Below are 12,908 nucleotides of genomic sequence, written 5' to 3'. Positions count from 1 at the left end.
GACAGAGGTTTAGACTGATTACTAAAACCTCAAAGTTGGATATTGGGGGAGCTGGAACTAGAACTTGGGCTGTTAGGGCTCTTTTCACATATCTGTACTTAAACCTATAATTCCCATTTATAAGACAAGTAATCTGTAATGCATACAAAGGGCATCTAAAATAGGACAGGTTGGAGAAAGAAAATAGTCAAGAATGATGAAGAAGTAATAGTAAGAAACTAAGAAAATATCATAATATAATGAACAAACAATTAAATAGTGATAGCTCAAGACTTTGGACAGAGGAACTCCATGCTGTAGGAACCACAGGAGGTATATGATGAATATCTTTTCATAGGGTTATAAAATTTCAAACCTGTGATTTTTATAGATGATATTGCATAGGATAATGTCATATTTATCTGAGTAAATAATGAATCAATTTAAAGAAAAATATTAAAACAATAATAGTATCATTAGCATGTAAATATGGCAAAAAGCATGACTTTTTGCCATATGTGGTATACAAATGACTGACATTTGGGAAACCTTTGTAGAAGCAGGGAAATGTGACAAAGCCCTGTCCCCATCCAAGTGTCAGGGTGATAGTCTAAAGACCAATCTGAACAATTACAGATTTGAGGCAGGCTAGAATGAGACCAACATATGTTGTCTACGAAAATCTAATCCATGAGAAAACTGGACAGGGATGTGGTTCTGAAAGATAGAGGTACTAGTTCTTGTTTTGTTAAAATTACACATATAAAAGAAGGGGAAGGAATTATGCTCTCTAGGGTTGCTAGCTGGTAGCTGGTAAAGTTGCTAGCTGGTAAAGTAGTAAAGTAGGCCCTAGATAAATAATTGAAGGCATAACTGAGGTGTGCCTTTTGGCATTAATAAGCTGAGAGGAGGAGGAATGCTTCTATATCCTCGTATCTGGGCAAAGCAGCTAGAAGCAGTTTCCCCACACCAGAACCTATAACCTGAGCTCTGATAAGTACCTTGGGTAGTACTAATTCTGAGTTCTGTATTTCTGGAGTTACTCTGTCCTGCTGCTTTTTTGTTGGTGTCAAGAAAAAGTATCTACAACAATCTGCAAACATCTAAAGTATCTTTAAAAGAGCCAGGATCCCACTGGGGCAGAGGGAAGAGCTGATGAACATATTCATCACCTTTATTAATGAAAATCATGGGCAATCATGAAGTCATTCAGTTGACATTTACTGAGTTTCTTCTGTGTGCCAAATACTTTCTGCTCAAGATTTAAAAATGAATAAAACATGATCTCCCATCTTCAAGAATATATAATCTAGAAGCACATTAAGTAACTACTATAATGCAAGTGACAAATGTCAATATGGAATTATGTACAGTATGCTATGAGAGATGAGTGGGTACAAATGATTTTGCCTTAAAGAAGTTGTCCTTTGAACTGGGGCTTGAAAGCTAAGGAAAAAGAATTGGCAAGGGTGACATGTACCACAGGCAAAGGGAACAACGTAAACAAAAACAAGGAGACATGAGACAAGGACGAGGATTTCTCAAGGACATACTTGAAAAAGTAGAATTTATGAATGAAAATACAGGTAAAGTTAATTCATGTATTTATTTGTTAGTTCAGTAGACATTTATTGAGCATACCATGTGCAAACCACAGGGGTTATATAAAAAAAGAAACTTCACTAGCTCTTCCTTTCAAGGAACTTATTGTTTTATAGAGGAAAAGGGGCACAGTGTATACAAATTGCTACCAGAGTTGCAGAGAATTTCCAAGAGAGTTTTGGAGAAAGACTAATGATTTCTCTTTGAAGGAAGTAATTACTGAAAAATGATGATAATTTTTTAAAGCTTAAAAATGCTGGACCCATCTTATTGTCTTGTCTCTGAGTCAGATATGGAAAACCATTCCTAAAGAGAGAGCTTGTTTTGCAAAAAAATTTCTTCTTCCAAAAGATGTGGTTTCCCATTGAACTCTTCTACTTCTAACACAAGAAACATCATTGTGACTGAATTACAGTCTTACGTATGTGTAAACCAAAATTAATTTTAGACTGTAATTAAGAATAAGCAGCATTTATTTGAGCAGAAGGAGCTACAGACCAGGAGACACAGATTCCGGTACTGTAGCAACCTAAATTGTCTTCCTCTGAGACAAAGGGAAGGCTGACTTTTATAGTGAAAGTTACCATTAAGGTCCCCAACTAGATCTATTTTATGTAAATGAAGTACCCAAATTGTGTAGTTCTGATTGGACAGGGCAGATTTTAGTCTGATGTTAGAAATGCAAAACCAGGTTTTCCCTGTGGGGGTTGACTCAGACAGTGTAAACAAGCAGGGCATAATACCAGATGCCAAGAGTTCAGTCTGAGGTTCTTCCTGGTGTACACAGTACGTGAGGAGCTCCTGTCAGCAAATGGCCACTAGGCTCTTATGATTCATAAAATTTGGGCCTTTGGTTGATCTGTGGAGTCCATCTCAGCAGATAATTCCTTCTCAGGGTTCATATCAAATGAATCTTCTCAGGGTCCACATATGGGTCACAAGTGAAAATTGGTTTGAATTTATTTCCTTAACAAGGCAGTCGTGCCTTATAATATTTATTCTTAGACTTTTGAAAAATAAAATAAACAATTTGTCCCTAATTGTTTTTAGCATTAATATAATTTTCACTTATACATTGAATAATTTCAATGACTATTTTCAGTGGTAATTCCGGATTGGTGGAGATTGTACGTCATAGATACTTGGTAAATATTTGTCTGCTAAATAAAGAATATGTCATATGGCAGTACGCAGCCCTAAATTATTTGCAACACAAAAGCTATTTTTAGCAGAGTTTTGCTAGAGGTGAATTGCTTCAAATATGACAAGAGGAGAAATGAGATTAAGTTACCTGGAATCAAGATACCATCACAAATTTTATACTTGAAAACTATTAAAGGACTATTCTCTCCTTCTCTTTCTTTCTTGGCTTCTCCCTCTCCCGAATATTTCCAAATGAAAGCATCTAATTTTGGTCAGACTATCCCAGGAAGATGACTAAACAGGTTCATTGTAGTGCAGGAAAATCCAGCCTTAGAGAAATCTTTGACATTCAAACAAACAAACAAAAAAATATGTGACCTCACCTTTGAGGTATTCATACCAAAGCAAAGATGAAGAGTGATGAAAGCTACCAATTCAGCAGGTCAGTCCAGAAAACCTTTCACAGAGTCAAAGCATTTTGAAAAATGTCCTACTTTTAATCCCTCCCCTACCTTTGTTTAAATTCGAGTAGCTCATTATCCAGACTATTTCAATGGGAGGTACTTCTTGAGCCAAACCTTAACCTAAATGGAATGAACTCTGCTTGCTCTTTTCAAAGTCAGCCATTTTATTTCAATGCTGCAATCTTTTACCAAGGTACATTTTCAGGTCCTTTTCCCTTAGATAGCTCTCCTGACATCTGTTACTGTTCCTGGAGCTTTGTTAATTTCTTTATATAACCAAATGTTTTATGCCACTCAATGTCTCAAAGATGAGGCGTAAATGGATTTCTTTCTGCCATAGCAGTGGTCACATGATTTGAAGAGCTCATGGTCTCTGAAAGAGGTGTTTAGCATAGTGGTTAAGAATATGGGTTCCAGAGCCAGCTAACCTGAGTTTCTATCCCAGCTCCCGACCATGGTACTTTGATGGTTACTCAACTTCTTTGTGCCTTAGCTTTCTTATCTATAAAATGGGGGTAATAACCACCTTGTAGGTATTGCACATTCTTGTAAACACTAAATTAATTAATGTATGTAAGAGCACTTAAAACAGTAACTAAACATGGACTTAGAGGAGTTTTGGTTATTTTATTATTTTTATTATGAAAAGCGGTAGAGAAAAGCGTACCAAGGAGTGAATAGATGGAGTGGAATGAGCTGATGAAAAGTGTGTACTGGATGGTAGATGTGCTGCTCTTGAAAGAAAGAGGCAGGGCCTTGGAGTCTGAGTGGCAAACTGGGTGCAAACTACATACAGGTTGGGAAGCAGCTTGGAAGTTTAACAAAGCCCTGATAAACTCCAAGAAGGGTGCCAGCAGATAAGAGACTCCAAGCTTAGGGGAAAGGGCACCACCAGAGCTTTCAAGAATAATCACAGGATTCAGATGTAGGCATCGTGTGTTGAACACATTTTGGAACACCCACGGGGAAAGAATTACTATACAATAATAATGGGTATGGGAACTTTAAGACAAAACAAAATTGGTGAATCACATAGCTGGGGTTTTAATCCATTGCCTAGGGAAAACGATGAACAACTCTGGAAGAAAATTGTTGTTATGAAAATACCAGGAGGTGTTGGTGTCATTATTCACAATAACAGTGGCTAGCAATGGGGATGATGGCTTTAATTGTACTACCAGATACTGTGAGACTTTCATAAAATCTGTGATGTGAGTAGGAATACTGAAAGTTGTGCAAAAGATTAAGTGAACATTTGTGTTTCCTTTTATGTTTCATGTTCTGACAAGCTGTGTGTCTTGTTTCTATAACCTCATATTGTGCCAATAAGAAAGACATCATGTTTCATAAATGAAAAGTTGATTGATGTGATAAATAAAATAACTGCTGTTTTTATTGTTAAGAGCTCAAAAGGAAATAATCAAGGTCAGGGAGTGCTACTCTTCAAATTTCTGATCATTAATGCAAATTTACATGGTGAAGTTGCATGAGAAGCTCTTCCTTGAAGGAAATTTTAGAGTATTGAGGTAATTAAAACCCATGAGGACCAAAAAGAATGTGCAAGCCATTGACTTGGGCTATTGAAGATAAGGTGGTTGGCCAGAGCAGTACTTCCCACCCACTTCGGCCAATATTGCTTCAGTTTTGTTGGTACATTTTTCTGCTTCCTTACGATGTTTTCAATTAAGCATCATTTACCCTTAATCATCTCTCTTCCTAGTGCTATTTAACAATAGAGTTTGACCTCCACAAGAAAGTAGGGCTTGTTTTGAACGTTAAAACAAAAATAAAATTTGAAATTTGGAAAGAAAATAAAGGGCTTTCTTGAGCCAGAAAGAACTACTGAAAGAACTACTTGATACTACTGTAGAAGTCACATGTGTGCCAAAAGGTAAAGATGATAGGTAGGTGACTTTGACAGATTTAGTGTACAATAATTGTCAGGAGCTTTTACATTTAATGAAAACACACTTTGAAGCTTCCAGAACATTTTGGTGCCTTCCTTCCTGCCTTCCTTCTTTTTCTCTTTCCTTTCTTTATTTCTTTAATAACCATATTGAGATATAATTCACATAACATACATTTCACTAATTTAAAGTGTACAATTCAATGGTTCAGTTTATTTGCAAAGTATATAGAAATGCACAGTATATGTGAACTCATTGTATTCACAAAGTTGTAGAACCATCACAAAATCAATTTTTCAAACATTTTACCATCCCAAACTGAAACCCTATACCTGTTAATAATCACTCTTTTATCCCCGAACCTCCTAAACCTAGGCAACTACTAATCTATTTTCTGTCTTTATGGATTTGTTTATTTTGGACATTTCATATGAATAGACTCATATAGTGTATGGTTGAACACATTTTGTACCTGTCTTCTTTCATTAGCATAATATTTTCAAAATTCATCAATGTGGTAGCATGTATCACCTCCAAACTAGTTTCCACAGTACGATGTAAAACTTCATTTCTTTTTATTGCCAATTTTCCATTTTATGAGCATGTTACATTTTATTTACATATTGATCAGCCAATGAACATTTGCATTGTTTCTACTTATTGGCTATTGTAAATAATACTGCTATAAATATTCATGTTCAAGTTTTTGCATGAACATTTGTTTTCATTTTTTTGCATGTACATCTAAGAGTGGAATTTCTGAGTTATGTGATAACTCTACGTCTAACATTTAGAGGAATTGCTAAGCTTTTCCAAAGTGTTTATACCATTTTACATTCACATCAACAATGTAAAAGTGTTATAATTTCTCAACATCTTCACTAATCTTTTTTTTCTTTGCTGTCCTATAATTTTTTTAAATTTTTTCCTTCCTTCTATTTGTTTTTTCTGTGTTATTCTTATTACAGCACTGTCTTTCCAACTTAGTCTGTTCACATCTTATTCCCCTATGCCTTTATTTTTAATCACATTTAAAAAAAAATAAAAAATAAAATTTTCCAGGTTACTCACTCTCTTTGAACCTTCAAATGCTATGATACCTCCCTTTCCACAAGTCCTTCACCTAATCAGTCTACCTCTGCATTGTCTTTCCTATTTGTGCCCTTTTTGCATTTCCTTAATACCATCCTACCTCAGGCATTCAATGTGTTTTATCTGGACAATCACTGTAGCCATTAATAGATCTCTTTATCTCCAGATAATTTCCCTTCAAATACATTCTGCAATGCTGTTGCCAAAATTATCTTCCCAATACAGTTCTGATCACATGACTCATTAGTTCAAAAACCTCAGATATTTCTCATTATATAGAATATAAAGTCTTTAGCTTAGTATTTATTCACTCAAGAAATGTTTATAGAGAGTCCATTATGTGCTGAAAACTAATTCTGTTGCTGAAAAAACTATAGTGAACAAAACGGGCAAGTTCCTACTCTCATGGAGTTCACAGGTTAGTGGAAGGAAACTGAAGGAAAAAAAAAAGCCAAAGAATAAGTTTCACTCATTAAAGTAAAACACATTAATGAAGAGAGTGACACAGCTAGTGGGGGAGGGTACTTTATTGGGTAGCAAGGAGTCATCCCTGAAGAGATACCGTTTGAGCTGAGGGGTGAATTGTGAGGAAACAGCTTCCAGAAGAACTGGGAAAGAGCAACCAGGTGGCAGCAAGTTCCTAGAGCTGGAATAGGAATAATTTGTTGAGTTCCTGAAAGAAATGAGGCTAGTGTAGCCAGATGGTGGTGGGTCCAGGGAAGAGTAGAGAAAGTTAAGCCAGATGGACAGGCAAGGACTGAATAAATCATGGGGCCCCTGAAAGCCGTGGCAAGGTGTTATTAATTCTATGGGTTACAGAAACCCACTGGACAATTTCAGATATGGGAGGGAAAGGATATATTTTACATTTTTAAAAGAAGGGTCTTTCTTTTGCTATGTTTAACTTACTTTTGGCCTCTTAATGTATAGTACTTGCCCTCACATATGCCATTCTGTTCCCACATTCACCCACCGCTGTTTTGCTGACAACATCTCTGCATAATATGTCCTCCATCCCTCAGTGTTTCTAATCACCTTTTCCCCAGCTGCTGGCATTTCCATTTCTGGAACTTTTCAATGTGCTGCTCTAATGCCTTCTTTGTCCTTTAAGGGCAAGTTTCTTTCACAGCTGTTCCACCCCAATTAGCAGCTCCCTTCAAGTTTCCTACACTGTTTTATTACTGTCTATTTTGTTGTATTGGTTATCCTCTATTTTCTGTACTGGCAAGTAGTGTGACTTGCTGACACTTTAGAACAAAATTATTAGGTTAGAAAAGTGTAAACAGTTGATCTTGTCCTTCTCCCTACCTCAGCTGCCCACTTTCATACTGATGGTCTGTACCTTGTCACTACCAGTAGTAGCTTCAACTTCTCCATAATCTAATTTAATCATCTAACTCTTAAACTACCACCACTCATCTTTCCAGCTCACTGCCTTCGTACCCAGACTTCAATCCCACTGAGACTTAGAGTCCACTGATCCTACCATCCTTTCAATGTCTCCGATCACTCTCATGATGGCATTGCTCTCTCACCTAGATAAGTCCCATGGACTCTCATTATACTCATTCCCTGACATATACCCTCAGTTCTATAATTCCCTCTTATTTTTTCATAATCATGTAGTAAAACTCCAACCCTGGTTAAATATAACAAATCATGTCTGTTTGTACAAAAGTGGTTGAGAAAAATTGTTCAACTATGCTGATGAGCCTCATTTTAAATGAAGGAACACTAACTTGAAGTTAGCCCTCAGTAATACCTGGCCATCATACTAATTAAGTTACACTCTCTTTCCCCTAGTGTGAGAAATAGACAATTATTTCACACTTTCTTTTCAAATCACACTTTTTCATCCTCACCCTCAGCTGATGGCCTTGATCCTATTTCACTGAGAAAATAGAAATGATGAGAAGAGAACATCCACAAGATCCCACTAACCCATCTGCCACCCCCATTGTGCTTTCTTTATATTTTATTTCTGTGTCTGTGTTCTCTGCCTTTCTTCTTGTTACAACAGTAGTGTTTAATATAGTTCCTTGTGCAAAGTGAGCAATAAATTCTGGTTAATTCACTGAACTGACATCGCTCTTTTTTCCGCAGAGAATGAAATTTAAGTGAAGGGATTATGGAATAGGGAGTAAAAAGATTGAGTTCTAGTTTTATCCTCTTACAATTTATCAGTATCACTCGGGGAAAAAAAAAAGGAAGTCAAGAATTAAGACAATTATCTAGGTAATTAAAAGAAAAACCTCCCACTTTCTCTTAATGGCACATGTGGTTTTCTCAGTATCCCACTCATCTGTATAATCTGGTCTGTATGTGATCTAGCATATATTAAGAAAGTTCTCTAGGTTGCTGTGGTCCTATGAGCAAGAAAGAAGCTGAGAGTTGCCTATTTATTGGGTTGCTTCTTAATGCATATGCCGTGCATTATTATGGGTAAGGCTCTTAAAAAGAGGTTTGAAGACAATGCATTGATACACTATTTTATGTATTTTACATGATAGCTCCCCTCTTCTAGACGATTCTGTATATATTACATAGTCTTGAACAGAAAATAAGCAATATTTCTTTCATATTGCTTTTTTCTTAAGAGGTTGCTTTGGTCACAGAGGTCTCACCCGGTCTCTGAAGAGAGGCTACATGTATAGTGGAAAGAGCCTGAATTGTTTTCAGACAGAATGCCTTTGTACTCACTAGTCATGTGACTTCATCTCATTTATTAGAGCCTGAGTTTATTAATCTGTAAAATGCAGATAATTCCCACAGAGGCATCATGAGAATGGAAAGAGATAGCAAATGCTCACTGAGTGTTAGCTATTGTTATCAGGCTTGATTAAACAAGTAGTGTGACTTGCTGACACTTTGGAACAAAATTATAAGGTTTGAAAAGTGTAAACAGTTGCTAACTGCTCTCACAAAGGCAGTCCAGCCATTCTGCAGAAGTTACACTCATTTGGGAGATTTCTGTCTAAATGACAACCATGGGATCTCTGTCCAGATAGCTCTCTTGTCCCATTTACTATTGCCCTCACATTTTAGTGGTAAAATACCTGCCAGAGGGTGACTATGCTACTTCAGTTAAGTATAAATGGCATTTGTATATATCTGATGAACTGTCTTAATTGCTGAGAATTCTTTCTGTCTGTGTTTGATAAATTTGCACAGTGTAATCAGAGCCTCATGTGATGATTCTAGAGTCTCAAGGCGCCTGAAAAGGTAAAGAGTGCTCCTTTACTCAAGGTTGCCCAACCTGATTCCAAACACGTTTGGAGAACAAAGGGTGAGGTGTTAAGCGTATAAGGGTGAATCACAGGTCATCCTAACAATACTAATAATGATGATAACAGCTTTAATTTATGAATATATAGCACTGTATAGTTTTTAAAGAGCTTAGCATACTCTGTGACATCTCTGTAAGGTTCACATGGTAAATAGTATGCCCACTTTTCAATTGAGGCTAAAGGGGTTTGCCCAAGAACATAAAAGTACTTAATTGAGCCCACCTAGATTTCCTATCTTCTATTTATGAACATTTTCCTCTGTAGATCACAGGCTCTAATAAAAAATTACCACAACACCGACCAGTGCAGCATGGTATAAAAATAGAACCTTGGGAACAAGGAGGTGAATTTTGCTGAACAGAATTGTACTAAAAATAATTTAATTTTCATCCAAGATTCAGGGGTCTGGAAGAGCCCAAATACACATAAGAATAGTACATGGCAACAATTAAGAGCTTCTAGTACCTTGGGAACCAAAGCCTTACAGTGAAGCTGCCCAGGAGACCATGTTGGGAGGCATGCCTGAGTCACATGGTGTAAGAGTCTCAAGATGGTGAGGTCACCAGCTGGGCTGGGCTGTGACCTTCAGGGCACCCCATAAAGAGTTGGTGGCCAGAAAATGATTATTCCTCTTGGAGAGACCTAAAATCCTCTGGTGAAGACAGTTAATTCACCTGTAAGTGGGATACAATAAACCATTCTATCAGATCTGTTTCCAGGAATCTGAGTAGGAATCCAAGTCAAAATATAATGAACCCTTAGAAAATCACCTGGTCATTTGTTACACAGGTGCTTCTTGCACAACAGTCATGATCAAATCTTACTTTAATATACTCTACTCTCTTTTCAATAGCACCTCCATTGGGTCTGTTAACAATGATAACCTTTTGCATTTGTAATCTTTTATAGTTTTTAGGGTGTTTAATATCAAATATCAGTACAGAGGTAAAAACATGACTTTACACTGTTAGTAACTTTACTAACAATTGTCACCCTAATAAACTTTAATTAAAAACAAACAAACAAACAACAACAACAACAAACACAAGAGACAAAGAAGGACCCAATAATGCCGCTTTTGGGTATTTATCCAAAGAAACCCAAAATGCTGCTTCGAGCAGATGTGCTCATCCATATGTTCACTGCAGCATTATTTTCAATAGCCAAGATATGAAGGCAACCTGGGTGTCCCTGAACAGACGAATGGATAAAGAACAAGTGGTACATATATACAATGGAATATTACTCAGCCATAAAAAGAATAAAATCTTGCCATTTGCAACAACATGGATGGACCTAGAGGGTATTGTGCTGAGTATAGTAAGTCAGACAGAGAAAGACAAATGTATGATTTCAGTTTTATGTTGAATCTAAAGAACAAAATAGACAAACGAAACAGTAACAAACTCATAGATACCGAGAACATTTTGATGGTTGCCAGATGAGAAGGAAATTTTGGGTGGGTAAAAAACGGGAAGGGATTAAGAAGTACAAATTGGTTTGTTACACAGTAGTCATGGGGATGTAGGCTATAACGTAAAGAATATAGTCAATAATATTGTAATAACTATGTATAGTATCAGATGGGTACTAGATGTATCGGGGTGATAGATGTGAAGAAGTTGGGGGCAGGGTGAAAAAGGAGACAGGATTAAGAAGTACAAATTGGTAGTTACAAAATAGTCATGGGGATGTAAAATAAAGCATAAGGAATATAGTCAATAATATGGTAATAAGTATCTATAGTGCCAGCTGGGTACTAGACTAGTCAAGAAGATCACTTATATAAATATCTAAACACTATGCTGTACACCTGAAATTAACATAAAATAATATTGAATGTCAACTGTAACTGAAAAATTAAAAAGGAGGCACAGGTGAAGGGGAATAAGAGGTTCAAATTTCCATGTACAAAACAAGTAAGTCATGGGGATATAATGTACAGCATAGGGAATATAGTCAATAATATTGTGATAGTGTGGTACAGTGTCAGAAGGTTGCTGGACTTATGGTGATCACTTCTTTAGGTATATAAATGTTGAATAACTATGGTGTACACCTGAAACTAATATAATACTATATGTTAGCTATATTTTAGTAAAACTATTTTTAAAAATGAAAAAATGGCTTATAATTTGCATTTTTCTTGAGGATATCAACTTGGCCCTAAACAGAACACCTGTTACTTCACCTAAGGAAGTATTCTGCACTGTGAGTTTAATGATCCCAGTCTAGATTGCGTTCTCCTACTTGCCTATTTACAAAAATGTACTCGTCTTTAAGACCTCATCCAAGTGCACAATTTAAAGCTTTCATTTTCTATCTTGATTAAAATTATTCTTTCTTTGAGTTGTTATAATGTTTCTCAAATTGCAGTTGCAGTCATCACAATTCTGCTATAAGTAAGTACTGATACGTCCAAATCAATTTCCTTAAATTTTGAAAATAGACTCACTTTGTAATATAGCCAATCCTTAAGCAATAATATTTACCAAATACTGAATTTGATTCAGTAACTCTATTTTCTTACGTATACATTAAAATAAATACTACGTATAGTCGTTTCATATATCACCAGCAATATGAGTACTGATCTTTTAGGTAATGCTACTAAAGTGCATTGATTATACCTGTGCTTAACATTTAAGCAAATCTAAATTACATTATATTTATTACTACTTATGGTTCTCTCTCTCTCTTCCCCTAACCAGAGATCATGTTTCCTTTATTCCTCTACAATGTGCCTTGTTACAAATCTTGTCCTTGGTAATAATTGAGTATATTTTTTGTTGTTGTTGTGGTTGAAATGAAATAGCATTGAGCTCATCTTATTGTTATTTAGATTCTTGGTTGGCATAAGAAATACTCTCAATATTCACTCACTATGACCCCTATGTATGAGCCTAAAATTCTCTGTCTGGTTCATTTACCCAACTTGAGTATTATAATTGCATTCTAACTCAGTAATATGTTAATACCCAGGAAATTTTAAAGGAATTTGCTTTTAGATTACTAATAAACTGGGGAAAAGAATATAGCCTGTGCCATGAATTTGTGAAACAAGATGAACTGGGCAACAGTAATCTCAGGCTACAAACTAATCTTTTAAAAGTCTATAAGATAAAATAATTATTGCATATTATTTATTCCTACAGGGGCATTTAAGTGTTGTACTATGTCAACACTTATTAGTAATCTAAAAGTAAATTCCTCCTTATTAAAACTGCTTAATATGTGTAACATATATATTTTTTACTGTTTTATTGACTTTGCTTATAAAATCCTAGGAGAGATTAGAAAAATTAGTTCCACGTGATCTTGGTTTATTTTTACTTTGCTGTCATGTTTATGAGTGAGCTATTCATTTCCTAAAACTCACATATGGAGGTAGAAATCATCAAAGCAAACATTAAATAATTGGTCTACTTTAAAAG

The sequence above is a fragment of the Rhinolophus sinicus genome, linkage group LG02 (genome assembly GCF_036562045.2).
Source record: "Rhinolophus sinicus isolate RSC01 linkage group LG02, ASM3656204v1, whole genome shotgun sequence".
Classification (NCBI taxonomy): Eukaryota; Metazoa; Chordata; class Mammalia; order Chiroptera; family Rhinolophidae; genus Rhinolophus; species Rhinolophus sinicus.
Note: the sequence above shows the minus strand (reverse complement) of the source record.